Here is a 24,194-nt window from a genome sequence, read left to right as displayed (position 1 = left end):
CCTGAGGGTGGAGCCCTCATGTGGGATTAGTGCTCTTGTCAGAAGAGACATGAAAGAGCTTGCCCTTCTCTCTCTCCCCTCTATCATGTGAAGACACAGCAAGAAGATAGCCACCTGCAGACAGGAAATGGCCCTCACTAGACTTCAGGTCTGCTGGCACCTTGATCTTGGACTTCCCAGTCCTCAGAACTGTGAGAAATAAATGTCTGTTGTTCAAACCACCTAGTATATGGTATATTTGTTAGAGCAGCCTGAACTGAATAAGACAGCAAACAAATCTACCCCTCTCCAAAGTATAACTAAAGACCAGGAAAAAAAAAAAAAGAAAGAAAATAAATTTGAGATCACAGTAACCAAATAAGTGAAAACTAGAATGATATACTTTTTTTAACCCATCAAATGGGCAAAGATGAAGGGAAAAATAACATCTGTCATCTGTCAGTCTGTCAGAGAAAGAAGTCGACATCTACTGACATGGGAAGCAACGTGATACATGTGTTTAAAGGGTATCTCAGCAAGGGTAAAATATCAAAAGCCAGCACCAGATATCAAAAGTCTTGAAAATGTGCACACCCTTTGCTATAGCAAATCTCCCCCTAGTATTTTTTTCTAAGAAAATTATTATAAATGTTCATCTTTAACTATAAGAATTTTTAACACAGTGTTGTTTAAAATAAGTACCCAACCATATAATGCTTTGGTAATTAAAGCATGGTAAATGCAGACATGGAGTATCATGTAGCCATTAAAAGACCATTTTAATACATGGAAAGGTGTCCACAATATAAAATGAATTAAGTGAAAAATCAGTTTATAAAACAATGTCTTCAGTTATTCATGTAATCAATTACTTTAATAAATATTTGTTAAGTTTCAATATGTGCCGTGTACCAGGCAGTGATCACATATGTAGTACTATAACAGTACCTGACCTATTTTTTAAACTGTATGCACACAAAAATATATATTACAACACATACACACAGAAAAAATACTGGAAGGCTATCCGCTAAAGTATTAATAGTAGATATCTCTGGATACATGTGATTTTCATTTCTTGCACTTTAATTATGATTTCTAAATTTTGTACAGTAAACTTATTTCCTTCTGTAGGAATACAAATCTTAATTTTTTAAGTCATTTGCCTGTTTTACTCTCCTTTTCTTTTTACATTCTTTAACCATTTCCCCCTGTCTCCCAGTGTGATATCTTGATGTAGAACCAGAATAGGAAATCAATTTCACCTGAAATAGTAAAGCGGCCCAAGACAGACAATGAGGCTGAGGAACTTTGCAGGCAAAGAAATGCATGCTGAATGGAGTGACCTCCTATTTATCAGAAAGGAAGGAGAATGGTACCTATTTGGATTATCAGAGATTTAACTCACAGCCCACGCTTCTTTTGAGCATCTCCTTCTGTCCACTCACACTGCCGCTTTCCACCTGGTTCCCTGAGGCTGGTTTTCCCACCTCCAATCTGTCCTATGTCTCATGCTCTCCACACTACCTAATACAATCCAAGATCTTCAGCCTGGCATTCAGAGCTCATCTGCCCGGTCCCGGCCTACCACCCTTCATTATCTTCCCTACACCTTTCAGTGCAGTCCAATCCAACCACTGCCTGCCCCGCTGACCTGCCCTGTGCTGTGGTTTTGCTCACGCTCTGCCTGGTCAAAGCCATCCCTTCATTCGCATCTGCTCAGACCATACTTTCTCCACAAGACTTTTTCAGCAGTCTTCCTTCCAGGTTTCCCCATTAGCATATGTTTGTACCTGTATTATGGCACATGTCTCTGCCTGACATTACAGTTCTTTGTATGAGAGCTGTATCTTTTTGTGTCCTCAGAGTGCACAGGAGCTCAGTGCACATTTTCCCCACTGAATTCACCATGCTAAATTGGAATTAGCAATTTTCTTTGTATTTATTGATTTATTTATTTTTATTATTATACTTTAAGTTCTAGGGTACATGTGCACAACGTGCAGGTTTGTTACATATGTATACATGTGCCATGTTGGTGTGCTGCACCCATTAACTCGTCATTTACATTAGGTATATCTCCTAATGCTATCCCCCTCCCCCCACCCCATGATAGGCCTTGGTGTGTGATGTTCCCCACCCTGTGTCCATGTGTTCTCATTGTTCAACTCCCACCTATGAGTGAGAACATGTAGTGTTTGGTTTTCTGTCTTTGTGATAGTTTGCTGAGAATGATGGTTTCCAGCTTCATCCATGTCCCTACAAAGGACATGAACTCATCCTTTTTTATGTCTGCATAGTATGGAATTAGCAATTTTCAAAGAATGAGAGTGTATAAGTGCAGTGGCCACAAAATAGTCTAAATATTGTATTTTTAACAGAAGAATACTTTATTTATATAGCATTCTACCATTTACTTATAAATCTCTTTCACATAATGAGAGCCAGACTGGGCAAATATTTTTATTTGCGGTTTCCTGGGAAACTGATTTATCTAATGCTACATGGATATTCAGAGGGCAGAGCTGAAATATGAAATCTGATTTCTTCCTTCCCAATGCTGTGCCTTTTGTTGAACTAACTGGTTTGATTTAGAAGGAACCTCAAGATCTTGCAGTATGAGGGGCAACATTTTAATATCCATTGTCATTGTAGAAATTCTGATGATAGGAGCTCTTTGGTTATTTTGTGTCTGAGTAGATTGGAGTTTATTTTGTGATTAATTCATCCGGTAAACCAGCATTGTCAGTGCCTGGATGGTCCAGCTGGTCATCAGACGTTTGTGTCCTGGCCTGTGGCATGACCTCTAGGTATTCCTCTCTTCCCAGGTGGGGGCAGGGCAGCCCTGCGTCACGGCTGACACTGCAGGCTTGCCCGGCCTCCTTCTCGGAGGTCGTTGGACCCTGTAGATTTTCCTACAAATGTCTCTGGCATTCGAGGGAGAGTAAGCCCCACAGAGCCTGCTTGTTCACAGAGGGCCTTATCAGTTGTTGATGAGACCCTGTCTAGGCTCACAGACAGGCAGTTTCCTCCAGCCCCAGAGCCCGAGCCCGCTGTGGAGCCAGAAGAAGGTGATAAGCCTCCGAGAAGATTTTTTAGGAGCCTTGCCTATCTTTCACACCAAGTCGCCAGGGTACATTTTCCATGGTCGCCATTTACAGATAGGGTGGCTGCTCTCGGATAAGGCTGGGGGCCGGGAAGGGCGGGGGAGTCATTAAAGGGGGCAAATGGTTTTTCCAATTAGCTACCCTTAGGAATCCTCCAGAATTCTAAAGGCTTTGTCACTGAGAACTTTTTTTTTTTTTAATTGTAAAAGTTCCTCCCTAGCCGGCCAAGTAAACCCTTCCTGGTTGGCCCTAAAGCAATCTGACAGGGCAGGCCCAGAGCTTCAGAGAATGGAGTCTTATTGGGCTTCGACTATTAGGAATATTCTGTCTGCAGCTGCCAGGTAGGAAGGCTGTGGTGATAGGGGTGAAGGGGCTGCCACAGAAAATTCCAGTGTAAAGCCCAGTCACTCAGACCCGTCAGGCTATGGTTTATAGAACCTACCACAGACTGACCCTTTGACGGAGTCTTCCCGCCAACTATGTGGGGCAAGAGCAGAGAGTAACACAAAGAGATGGGTCAGGTGCTTGGCTGGAAAACGTGAGACAGGGTCCTATTTCTAGGACTCAGAAAACTTCTCTTTTTTGGACTCCTTTTTTTTTTTTTTTTTTTTTTTGAAATAAGGTCTTGCTCTGTCTCCCGTGCTGGAGTGCAGTGGTGCAATCATAGCTCACTGCAGCCTCAAACTCCTGGGCTTGTGCCATCTTCCCACCTCAGCTTCCCGAGTAGCTGGGACTACAGGCGTGCACCACCATGCCCCGGTACATTTTTGTATTTTTTGTAGAGACAGGGTTTTGCTATTTGCCCAGGCTGGTTTCAAACTCCTGGACTCAAGCAATCTGCCCACCTTGGCCTCCCCAAAATGTTGGGATCATAGGTGTGAGCCACTGCACCTAGCCCATGTTGCTTTCAGTTTTTTAACTGTTAGTTTTGTTTTGGTCATTACCCCTAAGAGCAGATGCAGAATGTAGCCTGCTAGGGAAAATTTGAGAGTAAAGCATGAGGTTTGGCGAGAATACAATGGTGTGTGTGTTGGTGGGTGGGTGACAGAGGCTGGCAGCAGTGTCAGATTGGCTACTCTAGTGTGGAGTTATTTTATAATATGCCATCCAAAAGGCCACTCCGTTTGTGGATTGAAGTTTTCCAAGAGTTAACACTCAGACTATTATCAATGCTGTTAAACACGCTGGCATGTTTTTTCCAATGTTGACTCACATGATAATCTTGCTAAGGTGGCTCGGATTCCACAGTGTGGAGCAGGCAGTCTGGGTCTAGCTCATGTACTTTGGCAAAATGATGCTTGTACTGCCTGTAGGAAGGTGACAGGAATAGGGCTATAAGTGGTAGCCGTAAATGTCATTATTATCATTATATTTCTAGCAAGTAGCAATGATGTGAGAATGTAATGGGGCCATTACTATGAAAGGAACACATAAGCAAAGTAAAAATGACAAATACAAATGATGGGGCCTTATTTAAGCCTCTCTACCAGTCACAGAGAGAAAAACACTGGTAGCCGGTGAGCCCACTGTGTAAATACAATTGCAGGACAGCAGTTCCATTCCTCCATGGCTGAAGCTTGGACACTCTTCTTTCTGGTTTTTATTTTTCTTGAGAAACCTGAACCCTGGGGAGACAGGCATAGGTAGAAATGCCTTTCCATTCCCCTTGGAAGAAAGAATCAGCGGTCTTCAGATTAGGTTCCCAAGATTAATATTTATCTTCCTGTCCTGCTTCCTTTATTTTGGAACTTGATAACTCAAGGCGACCACCAGCAAGACCACCAACTATTCACCCTCTATGTAAGATTCCATGCTGGAACATGAGTTTTCTGGTTTATTTTGAAGGCAGAAAATAGGTGCTAACAGCTTCAGCTCCTGGTGTCAGTGCTGTTAGCCACTGGATACTGCTGGGTCCCAGGCAGCTCACTTTGAAAGACACAATTTGGGCCCAGCTGAAATGGTCACAATGTTGTTTGGAGGCCCCATGTGCCCTTTGAACTTTGCAGACAGACTGTGCCACTAAAGGGGCCTCAGGAATCATTTCATAACATCAATGATTTTTCTTTTCAGTACAGAGCTGGCAGAGTCATTAGGTACTTCGGTGTTTGTAGAAAGTGCCAAGCCCTTGGCAAATCTGGGTTCATTTACCAGGGTGGGTGGTAAGCTTATGTATGTCTACTTATAGGTGAGGAAATAGAAGAAGAGAGAAGGTTACATGGAGCTGTAGGAATCTAAATCCTAGAAGGTTCTGGATCCTGCAAACTACACTGCCTAAGTTTGTCTGGTTGTGCATTTAGCACAGCATGATCGATGGAGTGGGGAGGCTTTATTTCCCAGCTTTATGCTCCACTGTGAGTAGTTAGGCTCATGGTCATGCTAAGGCACCGGTTTTAGTATTCCCAGGGCCCATCATGAGACTCAGTACCCTCCTGACCACTCATACTGGCCACTCGGAAGTCACACGTCCCTTGCTTATGGTACATTATCCCACAGGTCTCTCTCTCACCAAGATGGAATGCAGCCAGTCGCCCCCTGGGGAATCCCCATACTTGAGTTACTATTTGTCGTAGCATTTATGAGTCTTCCTTTTCACATATTTTTTTAATAGTAAAATTAAGCAATAGAAAGTATCCATTGGAAAAATAAATACAATGTATAATTTTCTTTTTCCTTAAATGAAAGACATCTCTTGTTCTCTTTTCACAATAGTGTCCCTTTCATCCATTATCTAATCAACGAGAATTTCAGTAACCCAACATTTTCAAAATGTATTGATTGTTTTAACAAAAGCAAGAAAAATAATAAAGTAAGTAAGACTTTATTAAGAAAATAATTTTAGAGCAACTTTCAAGATATGCAATAGTAGGGGCAGTATACTTTCCACTTAATACTCAAATTAGTATTTGAGTACCTGGGACAACCAGGCATCAGAGGTCCCTTCAGGGAGGACCCAACTTCACTAAATCGGAAACTCTAGAAAACCCCTGCCCTACCCTGCCCCTGTCATCTCTACAGAACTGTACCAAGACCTTGAGGCATACTTCAGAATTCTCAAAAATCCATCCAAATAATTCAGTCTCATTTGAATGGCAAATGCAGTTTATTGCCTTTTAACTCTGAGAATCATTTAACTCTTTGGACAAATGGCATAACTCAGCCAACCAAACTACTGAGTTTCCTAGAGCTCTCAGATTTCCTTTCATTCTAGAAAAGCCAGGGGCTTTCTGTAAGAATTAAAAAGGAGATGATTTCTTTTTTTCCTTTTCCAAATTTGCCAAGTTGTTTTCAGTAGATGTCAAAGATGTGCTTATTTTTGTTCAATGCTCAGTTTTAGGCCTTTTAGACTTTTCCTTCCTCCTGCTGAAGGGACTTCAGAATTTAAAGTAAATATTTATTTTACAAAATCCTTGCCTTAAGCAACCTAAGTGTCCATGAATGGATGAATGGATAAACAAAATGTGGCCTATACATATAACTGAGTATTATTCAGCCTTAAAAAAGAGAGAAATTCTGACACATGCTAGAACATAAACCTCGAGGACATCATGCTAAGTAAAATAAGCCAGACACAAAAAAGACAAATACTACATGATTGCACTTACATGAGGTACTTAGTCAAACTCATAGAGATAGAAAATTGAATGGTGGTTGCCAGGGGCTGGGGGTAGAAGCGAATGGGAAGTTATGTTTAGTAGGTATGGCGTGTCCATTAGGGAAGGTGACAAAGTTCTGGCAACGGATGCTGGTGGTGGTTGTACAACAGAATGTAGGTATATACTTCATGCCACTGCACACTTAAAAATGGTTAAGATGGGGCCGGGCAAGGTGGCTCAAGCCTGTAATCCCAGCACTTTGGGAAGCAGAGGCGAGCAGATCACCTGAGGTCAGGAGTTTGAGACCAGACTGGCCAACATGGCAAAACCCCATCTCTACCAAAAATACAAAAAAAAAATAAGTTGGGCATGGTGGCAGGCACCTATAATCCCAGCTACTTGGGAGGCTGAGGCAGAAGAATCGCTTGTACCTGGGAGGTGGATGTTGCAGTGAGCCGAGATTGCACCATTGCACTCCAGCCTGGGCAAGAAGAGTGAAACTCCGTCTCAAAAAAAAAAAAAAAAGAAAGAAAAATGGTTAAGATGGTAAATTTTATTTTATGCATATGTTACCACAATTAAAAAACTACATACCTATGTTATATGGGTTTTATCATCCTTTGACTGGTTCATGTGATTCTGAAGGGAGATGCTGTCCTTTCCCCAGCACTGGGACAACTCCGTAGCTTTCAGGTCTTGCTAGCACCAAGGCAGCGTGCTGTCAGGCAGATGCCAGAGTTCAGCCACCTGCAGTCAGGATCGCTGATGTCCAGGACATTTCACAGAGGCTTTTTCCTGGGTCTGTGTTCTTGGCAAAGTGATAATGCTCCTAATTAGCACAGAGACCTGCGTCCAGACAGCCTGACAGGCCGGGCCCTTAGACGTGGGGATGGGAAGGAAGCCAGAGGAGGCTCTTCTGCAGGATATGCTCCCAGGCTGAAGCTGACCCCAGCTAGAAGTGGCTGAGCACCCAGCTGTGGGGAAGCAAGGGCTGGAAGGAAAAGGGGGGCCCTAGATAGAGAGGGCAAGAGGAGAATGTTTTGCTGACAGAAAATAGATAGGTTTTAGACCAACTTCTAATGCTTGTGTGGTTTTAATCTCGTGGCCAGAGAACAGTGCTTTTCAGGATAAGCTGAATTAATTTACTGTCTTCTGTGCACTTCTTCCAATGAGGACCCAGGGAGGCTTCTGCGAAAGAATTTCTCTGTCCTTTTCTGTCTCCACTCTTTTTCTCCCATAATTAAAGCCCACGAAGACTTTGTTGAATGATTTATAACAAGTAGGGGAACCTTAAGAGCAGAACTTCATCTCCCACAATGTGACATCTAGCCCTTTCTCTTTCCCTGTGACAGGCCCTTGAATCTTAGAGACTGTGTACCTCACTGACCCCTATAATACTGTAGTGAATTCAATGGTGGCACCCCAAAACATATGTCCACCTAGAACCTGTGCATGTCCCCTAATTTGGAAAAAGGGTCTTTGCAGATGTGATTAAGGATCTCAAAATAAGATCATCCTGGATAATCCAGGCCGGCCTTAAATCCAATGACAAGAGTCCATATGAAAGAAAGGCAGAGGGAGATTTGAGACACGGAGAATGCCAAGTGAGAATGGATACAGAGATTGGAAAAATGCAGCCCAAACTGAGGAACTGCTGGAGCCACCGGAAGCTGGAAGAGGTAAGGAAGAATTGTTGCTTAGAGCAGTGGTCCCCAACCATTTTGGCACCAGGGACTGGTTTCAAGGAAGACAATTTTTCCACACACCAGGGAGTTGGAGGGGGATGGTTTTTGGATGATTCAGATGCATTACATTCATTGTGAACTTTATTTCTATTATTATTAAATTGTAATATATAATGAAATAATTATACAACTCACCATAATGTAGAATCAGTGGGAGTCTTGAGTTTGTTTTCCTGCAACTAGACAGTCTCATCTCTTTGGGGAATGGGAGACAGTGACAGATCATGAGGCATTAGATTCTCATAAGGAGCACGCAGCCTAGATCCCTCACATGCTCAGTTCACAATAGGGTTTGCACAACTGTGAGAATCTAATGTCCCTGCTGATCTGACAGGAAGCAGACCTCAGGCAGTAATGCTCCTTCACCTGCTGCTCATCTCCTGCTGTGTGGCCCGGTTCCTAACAGGCCACAGACCAGTTTGTGGCTTGGGGATTGGGGACCCCTACCCTAGAGCCTTCAGAGTGAGTGTGACGAAGCTGATACCCTGATTTCAGACCAAAGGAATAAATTTCTGTTGTTTGAAGCCACTGAAGCTTCTGGTAATTTCTTAGAGCAGCTCTAAAAACTGAATACACAGGGATGCTCGAACTCTCCTGTGCACACGTCACCTGGGGACCTGCCTGTGAGACAGCAGGTCAAGGCTGGGGTCTAAGATTCTACATTGCTGAGACATTTCCCATGACACAAATGTTGCTGACTGTTCCACACACTTTGAACACACAAAAACTAGTTTGAGAAGTCAACTTTCAAACAGAAGCATAACAAATAAACATCTTAATTATGTTTGGCTGGGAGTCACTGGCTAGCATTCAATCTTGACTTGGATCTCTGTGCTCTTTACCTATATTTGTGGTTTTTATCACAGTAGTTGTCCTGATGTGTTCAGTGCTATATAGAATGCCATTATCTATGATCACCGCCCCAAAACTTAGAACCAATAATTACTTTTGCACAAAGGTCTCTGTGTCTCATCTTCCTTACCTGTTAAACAAGGGACTTGGACTAGGTTTGCTTAAGTTTCTTCCAGCTCAAACTTTCTTTGAGTATGGGATACTTTTCACGCCCAGAAAGAAGATTCTGTGGGTCTCAGTTATCTACTTGCGCCTTCAAACACCATCCTTTACTTTAACCTTGAAGCCTTTCTCCTCATTTTGTCCTACACTAAGGAAATAAAGTATCCTAGATGGGATAGAATACTCCTTGCTCATTGCTGCTGTGATTTTTCTTACTGGTCAGCTGAGGTAGCCACAGTGAGTGGTAAGCTTTCTGCTGAATAGCTAATTCCCGTGAACTAGTTGTCTTTCTGATCTGTCCTCTATTTTCAAGGAGAGTGTGTGTGTGTGTGTGTGTGTGTAATAAACTTCACTGACTTCATCCCTGTGGTTGGCTCGTGCACATAACTGAGTGGGAATGCTGACTACATGCAGACCATGTAGTTGTAATCTGCGTTCCTTTAGCACAATCCGGAAAATACCCACCTTCTGTGGGTGTTGCTCTGTGGGCATAAAGTGACCGCTGTCTTTATCAGAATGTCACTCCCTTAATACGTGGTTTTTACAAAAAGCACTTTACTCTCAGGATTGACACTGCAGAATTTTGCAAAGATGCTATACAGTGTCCAATAATCTCAGCCGGACAGCCATTTTCAAAAGCCACAATTCAGTTCCTCTGTTCTTATTGCCCAACCAGACTCCACTCCTTGAAGTAAGCACTTAAAAGATTTGATTTCAAAATATCCAAAAAATGCATAAGGCAGGAGCCACTCGTCAATGACACAGATTTTCCAGCCCATCGAAAATGCATTTACCTTCCTCACAGGTCTAGCAGGAGCCTCCTCACTGACCTTCACAGGCAAGTTGGAATGGAAGGGTGTTGCTGGAAATGGAGTGAAGTCATGTTAAACATGTCCCCAAATGTTTATGGTGGGGAGTGATCAGTAACCACCATCTTCATTTTACTTTGATTCATTTTGTTTTTCTTCACTGCCTCACCCTTCTTCTCTTCCTGTTTCTGTCAAACTTGTTCGGTGATGAAAACAGAGATCCTCACAAAATACCTAATAGCTGTGAAGGCTGATAGTAGGAACACAACAGGGCAGGAGTCTGCTTGTGGGATCTGGGGACGGAGGCACACGTAGGACCAGCGTCTTCTCCTAGTACCTCTGGCTCTATCTGCTCTGTGCTCTGCTCTTTCTACCTTGCAGCTTCCTCTGTTTGCTCAGTGTCTCTGCTCCTCTGTTGCTTAGACTTACACGTGGCACTTTCCAGCCACCTAACCTGTTTCTCGCTATATGTTGCCTTCCCTCCAACTGCATTTTGGCAAATTATTTCCATGTATTTTAGTTCAAATTCTCAAGGGAAAGAATTTGATCATATGAGTACCTTACCTTTTCACTGGGCCAATGGAAGATTGCTGTCTAGCCTCTTATTGGTGCTCCCAGATCATGTGATCTTTGGTCACGTGACTTCCATGGACCCAATCATCTGTGACTCAGGTATGGCAAGGTACAAATCATGCCCCAGGCTGCAGAGGACTGAGGGCTGGGCCGATTCCTTGTGAAGAGCGTTTAGACGGGGCTGGCAATTTCCAGGGTACAGGCTTTCCTCATCTTACCCTGAAAGGGATCTAGATATAAAAACCAAATGAGGAGCTTCAGGGGATTGGAGGCCAGAGGACACGGAGCTACAGAGTAAGTACAGCCCGCCTCCTGGATTCAATCTTGAAATGTGAGAAAGAGTCACAGAGAATTGAAGCTGACCTCCTTGAAAACAAGACCAAAGAAGTGTGTTCAGAAGCCAAAAATGAGCTGGAGCCCTTGTAGAGGCTCAGCCCAACATATCAAAACATTGTCAGGGAGAGGAGGCTGAGGCCTTGCTGGAAGCGGCGGGTGTGAAAGGGCAGGAGAGGAAAGCTCTCAGCTGTGAATGTGCGCTGTGCTTGTGGAAGCAAATTGGGCCACAGCCTGCCACGCTGCACATCAAGGGTCATGGCACTGTGTGAATTCCATTTGCAGGTCCCCTTTTTAAAAGGCAAAGCTGGCCTTCCTGGCTCTAATGGAGAAGAGCAGCTTCAAGTTTACAGCCAGAGAGGAGGACGTTTCCCTGGCATCGGGAGACTTTGATTGTCTGGGCTGGGTACCCCATTGCTTTTGTGGTCCTCAAGCCCCCTGCCCATTGCCACCTCCTTCGCATTTTCTGTACTCCACTGCTTGGTCACTTTTACCAAAGATTTCTTATGTTTGAATAGCCATATGTGGCATTAAGAGTGACTTGACTTAAAAGCTAATTCAATAAAGCTTCTGGAAGAAAATAAAGAATACTTGCACAACCTGGGGATGAGCAGGGATTCCACAAACAGGACACTAAAACACTAACCATAAAAGAATAAAAATAATAATTTGGACTTCATCAAAATTAAAAGATTTTGCTCATTGAAAACATGAAATGAAAGCCAAAGACTGAGAGGAATATCCCAATGTGTATGCTTAATAAAGGACTTGCATCCAGAATACAGGCATACCTTATTTTAGTGCACTTTGCTGTATTGCCTTTCATAGATATTGTGATTTTTACAAATTGAACGTTTCTGGTAACCCTGAATCGAGCAAGTCTGTTGGCACCATGCTTCCAACATCATGTGCTCATTTTGCATCTCTGTCGTATTTTGGTAATTCTTGCAGTATCTCACACTTCTTCATTGTTATTGTTATTATTATATCTGTTTGGTGCTATGTGATGAATCATGTTTGATGTTACCATTCTAATTGCTTTGGGGTGCCACAAACTGTGCCCATATAAGATGGCAAACTTAATTGATAAATGTTGTGTGTGTTTTGACTTCACCAACAAGATGTTTCCCCATCTCTCTCTCTCTCTGTCTGTCTCTCTCTCTCCCTCCCTCTCTTCTGACCTCTCTATTCCCTGAGACACAAAATACTGAAATTAGGTCAATTAATAACTCTACAATGGCCTCTAAGTGTTCAAGTGAAGAGTTGCACATCTCTCACTTTCAATCAAAAGCTAGAAAAGGTTAAACTTAGGGAGGAAGACATCTCAAAAGCCGAGATAGGCTCAAAGCTAGGCCTCTTGTGCCAAACAGTTAGCCAAGTTCTGAATACAAAGGAAAAGCTATTGAAGGAAATTAAAAGTGCTACTCTAATGAACACATGAAAAGGAAGTGAAACAGCCTTATTGCTGACATAGAGAACGTTTGAGTGATTTGGATAGCAGATCAAACCAGCCACAACATTCCCTTTAGCCAAAGCCTGATCCAGAGCAAGGCCCTAATTCTCATCACTTCTATGAAGTCTGAGAGAGGTGAGGAACCTGCAGAAGTTGGAAGCTAGCAGAGGTTGATTGGTTCATGAGGTTTAAGGAAAGAAGCCATATCTGTTACATAAAAGTGCAAGATGAAGCAGCAAGTACTAATGTAGAATTTGTAACAAGTTATCCAGAAGATCTAGCTAAGATCATTGATGAAGATAAATACACTAAACAACAGGTTCTTGCTATAGACAAAACAGCTTTATATTAGAAGAAGATGCCAGCTAGGACTTTCATAGCTAGAAAGGAGAAGTCAATGCCTGGCTTCAAAGCTTCAAAGGACAGGCTGACTCTCCTGTTAAAAGCTAATGCAGCTGGTGATTTGAAGTTCAAGCCGATGCTCATTTATCATGCTGAAAATCCTAGAGCCCTTAAGAATGATGCTAAGTCTGTTGTGTCTGGGCTCCAGAAATGGCATAGTAAAGTCTGGATGACAGCACATCTGTTCACAGCACATCTCTTCATAGTTTATTGAATATTTTAGGCCCACTGTTGAAACCTATGTTACACAAAAAAAGATTATTTTCAAAATCTTACTGCTCATTGACAATGTACTTGGCCACCCAAGAGTTCTGACGGAGATGTACAAGGACTTTAAGGTTGTTTTCACACCTGCTAACACAACATTCATCTGCAACCAATGAACCCATGGATCAAGGAAATATTTTGACTTTCAAGTTTTATTATTTAAGAAACACATTTTGTAAGGCTATAGTTGCCATAGAGAGTGATTTCTTCTGATGGATCTGGGCAAAGTAAATTGAAAACCTTCTGGAAAAGATTGACCATTCTAGATGCCGTTAAGAACATTTGTGATTCATGAATATTTGTGATTCATGGGGAAGAAGTCAAAATATCAACATCATATTAGTCAGGGTTCTCCAGAGGGATAGAACTGATAGGACATATGTATATATAAAAGGGAGCTTATTAAGGAGAGTTGGGTCACACCATCACAAAGTGAAGGCCCATGATAGGTCATCTGCAAGATGGGGAAGAGAGAAGCCAGTAGTGTCTCAGTCTGAGTCCAAAAGCCTCAAAAGCAGGGAAGCCAACAGTGCAGCCTTCAGTCTGTGGCTGAAGGTTTGACAGCCCCCAGCAAACCACTGGTGTAAGTCCAAGAGTCCAAAGGCCAAAGAACCTGGAGTCTGATGTCCAAGGACAGGAGGAATGGGAGGAGGCATCCAGCATGGGAGAAAGATGAAAGCCAGAACTCACCAAGCCAGTTCATCCCGCCTTCTGCTTGTTTTGTTCTAGCTGCAATGGCAGCTGATTGGATGGGGTCCACCCACATTGAGGGTGGGTCTTCCTCTCACAGTCCACTGACTCAAATGTCAGTCTCCTCTGTCAACACCCTCACAGACACACCCAGAAACAATACCTTACCAGCTCTCTAGGCATCCTTCAATCCAGTCAAGTTGACGCCTAATATTAACCATCACAAACATTAACAGGAGTTTGGAAGAAGTTGATTCCAGCCTTCATGGATGATTTTGAGGGGATCAAGACTTAAATGGAGGAAAGAACTGCAGATGTGGAACTAGCGAGAGAACTAGAACTAGAAATGGAGCCTGAAGATGTGACTGAATTGCTGCAGTCCCAGGATAAAACTTGAACAGATGAGGAGCTGCTTCTTACAGATGAGCAAATAAAATAGTTTCTTGATGTGGAATCCACTCCTGATGAAGATTCTGTGAACATTGTTAAAATGACAACAAAGAATTTAAAATGCAAAACTAAGTTGGTAAGGCAGTGGCAGGCTTTGAAAGGATTAACTGTAGTTTAGATGGAAGTTCTACTGTGGGTAAAGTGCTACCAAACAGCATCTCATGTTACAGAGAAATTTTTCATGAACTGGAGAGTAAATCAATGCAGCAAACTTTATTGTCTTATTTTTAGAACTTGCCACAGTCACTTCATCAGTCAGTAGCTATCAATGTTGAGGCAAGACCCTCCACCAGCAGAAAAATTATGACTCAAATTTTTGAGGTGATTGGTAAGCTAATTACTCTGATTGATCATAATACATTGTATATATGTACTAAAATATCACACTGTACCCTATAAGTATGTACAATTATTTCATGTCAATTTAAAATAATAAAAGCAAAAATAAAAAAGATTACAACTAACTGAAGCCTCAGATAATTGTTAACTTTTCTTAGCAATAAAGTATTTTTAAATTAAGGTATGTAAATTGTTTTGTTAGAGAATGCTGTTGTACACTTAGTAGACTACAGAGTAAACATAACTTTTATATGCACTGGAAAACCAAGAAATTTGTGTGACTTGCTTTATTATGATATTTGCTTTATTGTGGTGATCTGGAACCAAACCCACTATCTCTGAGGTATGCTTGTGTATTAAGAACACCTACAAATCATAATAAAAAGACAAACAATACAATAAAAAAGCTAAAGACTTGAGTAGACATTTTCCAAACACACAAATGGTCTAGGAACACATGCAAACTGCTCATTATTCATCAGGAAAATACAAATGAGAAACTACAGTGTGTTATCACTTTACAATCACTAAGATGGCTGTAATTACAAAGACTGGCAATACCAAAAGTATATCGACTGGATGTAGAAAAATTGAGCTCTCATATATTGCTGGTGGGAGGGCAAAAGGGGACAATTACTTTGGATGACTGTTGATCAGTTCTTTAACTGTTAAGAATACACATTCCCTGGGAGGCCGAGGTGGGTGGATCACCTGAGGTCAGGAGTTCGAGACCAGCCTGGCCAGCATGGTGAAACCCTGTCTCTACTAAAAATACAAAAATTAGCTGGGCGTGGTGGTGGGTGCCTATAGTTCCAGCTACTTGGAAGGCTGAAGCAGGAGAATTGCTTGAACCTGGGAGATGGAGATTGCAGTGAGCTGAGATCACGCCATTGCACTCCAGCCTGGGCAAAAGAGCAAAACTCTGTCAAAAAACAAACAAACAAAAAAAAACCATGTTCCCAAGGAATGAACTATTGATACACACAACAACATCGATGAATGTCAGAACAATTATGTTGAGTGAAAAAGACAAACATCCCCCTGAAAGAGTACATATTATATGATTCCATTTATTTAAGACTCTAGAAAATACAAACTATAGTAAGGGAAAACAGATCAGTGGTTGCTTGGGGGATGGGGATGGGGATATAGACGGGAGTGATTACAAAGAATACAGGGAACTTTGAGAGGATGACGAAAATGCTCATTTTAAATATGAGCCATTTGTTGCATGTCAACTATACCTCAATAAAATAGTTTATTGGTATATTATATAGAGGGTATATAATACATCTAATATTCTTTAAAAAGTCACTTTGTTTAAAGTGACTCGAAATAAAACAATAACAAAAATGAAAACACATGTTCTCCATAAGCCACAAATTCATTTCTGAAAGAAATGAACGCATTTGTTCATATAAAGATTTGTTCAAGACGGTTTATGACAGTTTTATTCTTACTAGCAAGAAACCGAAAATAACTAACATGTCAATCAACAGGTAAATAGATAAACAATTTGTGGTGCATTTGTATAATGGAATATTACTAACAATTTCAAAAACTGACATTCACAAAAGTCTGATTAAATCTAAAAAAGATATATCCCAAGTACAAAATATTACTTTCTTTGTGATTTCATTTATATGAAGTTGAAGAACTTGCAAAACTCATTTATGGTGATAGAATCAGAGCAGTGGTTTTCTCTTGGTGGTGGGGAGGTGGGAGGTTGAGTGGCAGGAGGTTGATGACAAATGGTCTGAGAAACTTTCTAGGGTGACAGAAATGTGTTATATCTTAAGTGAGATATAGGTTACATGATGAAGTGGATACTGTGGTGCTCTGCTCAGCTGCCCTCTGACATGCCCATTCCCTAGCTGCTAGGATAACCCACACCTGCATTTCCGACTGAGCATTGCCCTTGGTCACAGGGAACTGCCTTGCCCAGACATTTCCCTTGCAGGGGCTGAGCCATAACAAATGACTGTCCAGTGCAGAGATTCCTAGACCTGCCCTGTTTGCCTCACTTTAAGACACTCTGAAGAGCCATTCCTTCTCCAAAGCTCCCCACAGAATTAGCTAAAGCCTTAGCTGCAGCTTCATTGTGGATTAGCTTCTCCCTCTTTCCAATCCAGCCTTCTTCATTTATTTACAGGTTTATTGTTGAGAGTATATACCAGTAAACTTTCTGCACATAATTTTCCACTTCAGCATTTGTTTCTAGAAGATGGAACTACAATTGGTCCTAGAACGTGAAATTTAAAATAGGATTTTAAAGCTGGATAAACAGCCAGGGCTGTCAATGAGATCCCATTTTTAGTGGGATGTGGAGCATGAATGGTCCTTAGCAGACTGCGTGGTGTGATGGTTACAACTTGTACTGACAGTGGATGTGGTTAGGACATCAGTGGATGGGAATACATTAGTTGGTGAATTTGAGTGGAATGAGAAAAGTTGTAACTACAAAGACTGTGGCACCAAGTGGCTGTTGCTGCATGCATGGATTCTTTGAAGGTTATAACCAGCTCAGGATGATTAATCACCAGTTCATAAGCAGTGGGTTTAAGAGAAGTTTGACTTCTCAGCCTAGCAGGTCTCCCTCCCAAAGGCCAGACTCTGTTTCAGAAAGGAGACCCTAATAATTGGGTGTGAAATATCTGCTATGAAAATCTTGAGTGCCTAAATAACCCTGAACCCACTTGGTGTAAGTGGCTCACTCTTACTTGTTAGAAAATAGTAGCCCTCCCCTTGCTTGAAGATCATGCAAAAAGCACAAGTGAAATAATTACAAAACAATGTTTGTCCTCACTCAGGATCTCACTGCGTCTCACACCATCCCACTTACTTACTGGCAATAAGACCAATAACAAGTGTTAAAGCTAGGATCTAGCTAGTATGTACTGATGGGTCCCTGCATGTGCAGGATCAAAACAGCAGGAAATAAAGTTGGATAAAGAAGAGTGTATTGGTATGGGGAACTCTCCAGTATCTAGGATTTAACTCCTTGGCAAGGATCCCGAAGTCAGGCTAATGGGTTGCTAGAATGGCTATTGGAAGCTTGAGAAAAGTGATGGCTTCCACTCAGTGAAGGAGCACCTGCAGAACTGCCATGGCAGATAGGGAGGAAAGAATCAAAAGCCTCGAAGAATTGGGTATGCTAGAACAGGTGTATTTCATAAGTCCAGGAAACTTACCAACTGACCAAGTTTGGGAGGAGGGCCCAGAGAATGTGCTAAAATTGTCATGCAGCTCAGTGGTGACTGTCTTCATAGACCAGGGCTACCAACAGGAGACGTGAATATGAAACTGAGCTCCTGAAAGCAATGGGGATGGCTGGATCCCAAAATCGTAGAGGGCAGGTGGCAGCACTTAACTGTCAGAAGCAATGTGGGCACAATTATTGCAATAAGTGGCAAAGGCAGAGTGGTGGCCTTGAGGACAGACCAACGGAGAGATGAAGGTGGTTGACAGAATTTTGTGCTCCTAGGGCTGAGAGAGTTGGGCAACAAACAGAAGCATTGCTTAGTATGTGCAATCAAAAGAAGACAAGGATGAATGGTCAGATGCCTGTGGACAGCAGCCCCAGTGAAAATTCAAGATTCCTGGCTGTTCTCAGACATGGAAACCATTGACTGAAGTATAGGCCAAGTCCCTTGAAGGAACAATTCTGCAAAGCCACAGCATGCATACTCAGCAGCAATTTTCCCAGTCACTCAGTAGTAATTTTTTCAGTCCTTCCTTTTGGCTACTTATTCAGATAACTGTGCAATGAGGAAAGAAGAATATATATAGGTATTTCAGAAATTGTTGGAATAACGTAAGGTCTTGACCTAGGGAGTTGACATTGATGCCCAGGAGCCTCCAAAGCAACCATGGCCTACCTTTTAGAATTAGAGCGTATGAGAAACAGATAATAATTGGAGCCCTGAACCTAGTCCAGCTTGCCGCAGGCTCACTGGCCTCCTGGAACCACCCAGTATCATTTTCCCAGTTCCTGAACATGTAATTGGAATTGTCATACTTGGTAGTTGGCATAACAATTGCTCCTGGATTTTGCCACCCAAACTTCACTTTCTACCTTGAACAGTTGTTGGTCCATGAAGAACAGCTTGGACTCAAACCCCTTGGCTCTTCTCAGTCTTAGCTGTTGAACCCACCTAGATTTAGTCTTGAAACCACATCTGCTCTGACTGGCCCAGCCAGATAGACATATCCACTCTCAGGGGAGATTGCATACTCTTAAGCCAATGGTCTAAACTTCCTATTCAAAAATAACCCAGACCTGGCTTGTACATCTTCCATTTTTTGTATAAAAAGATATTAGAATGTGAGAAATGATATTTCACCCTAAGATCAAGGCTGAAAACATAGAGGAAATAGATCCTGGGCTCCACCAATGCAAGTGCAATGCAAGTAAACATATTCTATATGATACACCAATAAAAAACAGGGATACATAGTTACTTGGAGATGGAATGGGTAGCAGATGTGCTTTTTTAAAGTACTATCAATAAACAATAAAATTAGCTACCATTCTTTGAGCAGCTACTATGTACCACAAATGTTCCCATATGCCTTCTCATCTAATCCTAATGACCACCCTGTGAGGTGAATGGCATGCCCATTTTATAAAGAAGGAAACTGAGGGTCAGAGAGCTGAGAAAAATGACCCAAAGTCATAAAGCTTGTGAGAGGCAGCCAGAATCCCAGTATGGTTTGCTGATTGTGGAACCAGTGCTGTTTCTGCCACACTAAACTGCATCCTGATTACAGAGATTTGCAGCCCAAGCACCTCGGAGAAATTGCTTGGCTTCCAGCAACTGGGCTTAAGAAAATATGCCTTTTCTTTCATGTTTTTGAAGACAGAATCCATCATAAAGGGCATTCCTTTAAGACCTTCTGCTTTGAAGTGATAAAAGCTAGATTGAAGGAAGGCTCCCAGGCTCCTGATCTGGGTTCACCCCTGCCCTGAGAGCCAGGAAATGTGATTTCTTCTGCCATCTCTTTCACTTATGGTACTTGCTCTGCTTCTTGGGTCTCCAGTGATTTTTTTTTTCTTGAGAAAAGAAGATAGCTTGGGTTAATTTCCAGTTCTCCACAATTTATCTGTACTGAGCTGGAAGAGTGTTGAGTGGGAAAGGGCTTCCTTGTCCACGAGGGCCTCGCAGCTCTTCAACACCCACCACTTCTGCCTCATGTCAAAGGCAAGCAGATCGGTTTATTAAATAGCTGTCAAACCAAATCAGTGAGCACCGAGAACACACAGAGGGGAGATTGGATTAGAGGGAGAGGACATGCCACGCTAAACAAGGGCACAGATTTATGGCTTTGGCCATGCAGCCTCAGAAATGATGCCCAAGGTAGATATGTATTGGGGGTGGCTGGGCCAAGGAAGTGAAGTGTGATATTCACAGGGAAGGACTGAGGCATAAGGTGTTTCCAGTGACCATGCTTTTCCTTTCTGGCACTCAGAGCACTTGTAATTAGCATATAAGTAATGACATGTGTTTATTTGGTAAATGACTCTCCTCCTCATCAAAGTATAAGCTTACCCAGGGTAGGGGCTGCTGGAGGCTATTCACTTCTATTTTCCAGTGAGGGCACATGGCTGGCATCATAATGAGATATGCTTGGAACATTAACTCCACTGAAGACAGCAACTCCTAGACTGTCACCAACTTAGAAAATATGGATGATGCTTTACTCACCAAAGGGAATTCACAAACTTGGGTTCTAATTAACACTTTCATAGATTGCCCCTGTCCACTTTTCATAGCCCCCACAGATGAGAGACAATTTGAACTAAAGAGGAAAACAAAGTGACAGATACCTGCTAGCCAACGTCACTTTAAGCCCAGTGGAAACAGAAATATGTGCATGAATGATTACTAAGGGCATTTTGGAAGAACTACAGGACTAGATTCTTGCCCTGGAGGGACCTAGACTATAGCAGAGAAGAAGTAGTCTTTGTATTTCCCATTCCAACGTCTTTCTTTTATTTGTCATCATCTGGGATTTTATCTCAGTGTCCACCTCTTCCATACGCCTCACATGTGTGGTGAGGGAAATGTCCCCACTCTTGGCTCTAGGAGCAGGGACACCTCTGCCTCAGGCCTACACTAATCAACATAATATCATCCACTCACCCCAGCAATGGATGCAGTTATGGTTACATGGCCTAACGTGGGCCAATGAGAAGGGAGAAGATATGGGCTAAGGGTTTCCTTACTTCTCTGAGAGAACTTCCAGAACCATCATTCTTTTTCTTTCTGAATGCAGGAGAGGAAACGTGCTCCTTGCCTTTCTCTCTCTATCTGACTCAGTTCCTTATCATCCTCATATATGTACTGATTGGTGGAAACTAAATGCATCCAGAATCCTAGAAGCTGGGAAATGCAGTCTTTGACTTTCCAGCCTCTTCAGGATTGGAAGGTGCTAGAAGGGGCTGAAATGAGCATTGAATGAGCCAGTTTGCAGCATCTGCTGTATCACCTTCTTTGTTACTTTAAGAGTGGTGACTACTGGTCATGTTTTTGAAATCTACAAGAAATTCAAATAGTGAGCAAAGGAGTTAAGAATGTAACTATGGGGAATTGGGACTGTCTTTGAGTAGGAAAAATACATTCATGTTTCATGTTTATTTCCTTTGTATTAATTTTAGAAAAACAATAATCTTATAAAAGTGACAAATCAGATGACTAGATGACTACTGCAACCACCTAAATGTGAAGGGTGTTATCCTGGGTGGGGTCAGTTGAGAAGGAAACAAACTCTCAGATTGAGCCATATCACTATGATAGAGTTGGGGGACCTTGTGGTTAGAATTTTTGTAGTTGCTTAAATCAGAAATACCCATATGCTGATTTAAGCAGAACGGGGGCTTTATTACTAAGGCACAGTGATGTTTGACAGAACCCTGGGCAGAGGAGCATTACTGCCAGGGCTCTCTGTCTCTCCTCTTTCCTTTCTTTTCTTCACCTTCTGCATTCTCCTTTGTATCTACAGATTGGCTTCCTCTGCCTCCCCATGTGCCTAGGGGCCGGGGAAGGTGGGGTGTGGGGAGTGGAGGGGTTGGGGGTGGAAGCAAGGCCATGACAGCTCTTGAGTTTGTATAGCCTTCTCTCTCACTCCCATGGAAGGGACGCTGCATGGTCCAACTGGGGTTCAGGCTGACCCCTGAGCCAATCAATCAGGTCCCAGGAGGAGGGACGGGGGCAGTTCACAGGCACCCAGGCTCACCTCTATGAATCTGAGAATGGTGATGTGAGGTACATTAGCCTTGTGGGCACCTGTCATTTCCAAACATTGTGCAACAGGATGTGGATTTGCCAGGCATGAGTTAGCAAGGGAGAGGAAAGCATCCATGATAATGCAGAGGCTTCTGGTGTGAGGAAGAGGATGCAGCACCACTTCTCTGGATGCAGGGGTAAGTTGCCTAGACTGAAGTGGGAGCCTTTGGAACTAGTGCAATATGGGCTGGGGCAGAAGCAGTTGAAGACAGAGGTCACTGAGCATGGCATCGATGGTTTTACCCATGTTTGAAGTGGCCTGAAGATCCTTTCAACCCCAGTAAAATAGAGAATGGTGATAAGGCCAGTTTGGGAACAATCAGACATCTGTGAGATTAGCAAAAACCTAAGACTCAGGGAACCTCTTAAAGCCTCCCTACAGGAGAGTTGCCCCTTTTGGTCCTAGAACATAGGCCTGAGCCGGCCGACCAGACTTAAATGTGGGGAAGGCAGGGCAGCGTGCTGTCAATAGCTGCTTGCATGGCTACCTGTTGGCTTTGTGCCCTGAAGAAAGAGGAGATTTTAAGTGTGGGCTGAGCATGAGGAGGGAGGCTGCCATCATTTTATAAAAGTTGTGTGATTATAAGCAAAGTGGGGAGCTGGGACAGGGGAGCAAGAGTGGGTGGCATATGCTGTTCCTCCCAACACTCATAGCAGACATGGCTAATTGGTCAAGGAGCTCTTCCCCATAGAGCCCTGATAGCATCCTTCTCAGCACAGGGCTCTGGGCAGCCTCTGACAGTCCGTCAGTACATGGGACAACCTACATCTGCTCAACCTGATCTAGGCAATGGATGGCAGGGAAGGCAGGTGAGTCTGGGTCAACACGGCCGAGCCATGTATTTTGTGGAAAACTAAGAGGGTTGTGGCAACCATAAGTGTGATTCCAACACAAAGTTTTAGCTTCAGTGTGAAGGTGGCTTAACATTCCAACCAGTGTCGGCCTACTGCTGGAGATAGTGCTAAGTACTGGTTCACAAAATTTCATTTCATCTTCACAGCAGCTCTATGGGGCTAGCTACTATTACTAGTGCAGCATCTCCTACTCATGTTTACAGATGAGGGAACCGAGATCTGAAGAAAAGAAATGACCTATCCAAGTTCACCCAGCTGGGGCCAGTTCTTCTGTTTCACCTCGAATTGGATGTTCCAACTCTTGGTGAGTATTCTTTCCACTGCCCCAAACATATTTTGATTTGAGACTAGATTCTTCTGCTGTTTCCCAGTAAAGAGAATTTCCCCAAACATCTGTGCCATGTGATAGCCCCTTAGGGTCTTGACTCTCCAAGTGTGGTCTTCAGATTAGTAGCATCAGCATCCCATGAGCGCTTGGCGCAAATACAGAGTGTCCAGCCCAATCCCAGAGCTCCCAAATCTGCATCTACATTTAAACAAGATGCCCTAGGATCCATGTGCACAGTAAAGTTTGAGAAGCTTGACAAGGCACCAGCCCTTCCAAGTGTTCCAACCTGGCAGAAAGGGTCCTACAGGCAAACAAGTTTGGGAAACACTGAATCTTATCCTGTTCTTTTACACATCAGCATAGTAAAGGCTTGGAAGGGTCCTAAAGTAAATTTTTTAAACTTTGCTCAGCCGGATGTTTTCCAAATTTGCTTGTACATAGACTCTGGATTCTGTATGAATAGTATTTATTCATATCCCAGGGATTTACTTTTTAACAAAAAAGTTTGACATGTGGTCATAGACTAGCCAGATGAAACCCTGCTTTTGTGCGCACTAAAAATAATGGAAAGAAATGCACTAAAGATTGATCTAGTAGTCAATTATTTATCATTCCCTTAAGGTGACAGCAGCACTGCCATTTTAAGGGCACCAATATTGTAAATGAAAAAAAAAGCACTCAAAAAGGGAAAACAAAAGCAATCTGTGAGGGAAAAAAAAGGGTCATAATTTGGTTTGGGCAGGAGTGTTTGACCAAGAGGAAAGTGGATGGAAGAATAGTTGTTTCATTAACCTATTGCAATTTCTCATAGCCTTACACTCATGAACACAAAGCAGCATAAAATGGGATCAGAGGCTATTTTCTACGGACTAGTTTACATTAGTGATCTCATTTTATTTCTACGGCAAATCTTTAAGGTAGATATTAGTATCCTCATTCTGCAGGTGAAGAAACAGGGACTCAGGAAGATT

General features: G+C 42.6%; 1 long non-coding RNA gene and 1 pseudogene across 1 annotated transcript in view; both read left to right on the top strand.

The window, feature by feature from the left end:
• Nucleotides 1-24,194, top strand: part of LOC103891130 (uncharacterized) — a 66,932-nt gene that overhangs the window by 16,929 nt on the left and 25,809 nt on the right. The window contains exon 2 of the long non-coding RNA XR_002915855.2: nucleotides 23,099-23,199. This is a non-coding gene — a long non-coding RNA (uncharacterized LOC103891130). The remainder of the gene's footprint in view (nucleotides 1-23,098; nucleotides 23,200-24,194) is intronic.
• On the top strand, nucleotides 12,390-14,835 carry LOC129060337 (tigger transposable element-derived protein 1-like; annotated as a pseudogene).

The sequence above is a fragment of the Pongo abelii genome, chromosome 6 (genome assembly GCF_028885655.2).
Source record: "Pongo abelii isolate AG06213 chromosome 6, NHGRI_mPonAbe1-v2.0_pri, whole genome shotgun sequence".
Taxonomy (NCBI): domain Eukaryota; kingdom Metazoa; phylum Chordata; class Mammalia; order Primates; family Hominidae; genus Pongo; species Pongo abelii.
The sequence above is the reverse complement of the archived record's forward strand: the minus strand, read 5'-3'. Positions and strand labels throughout refer to the sequence as shown.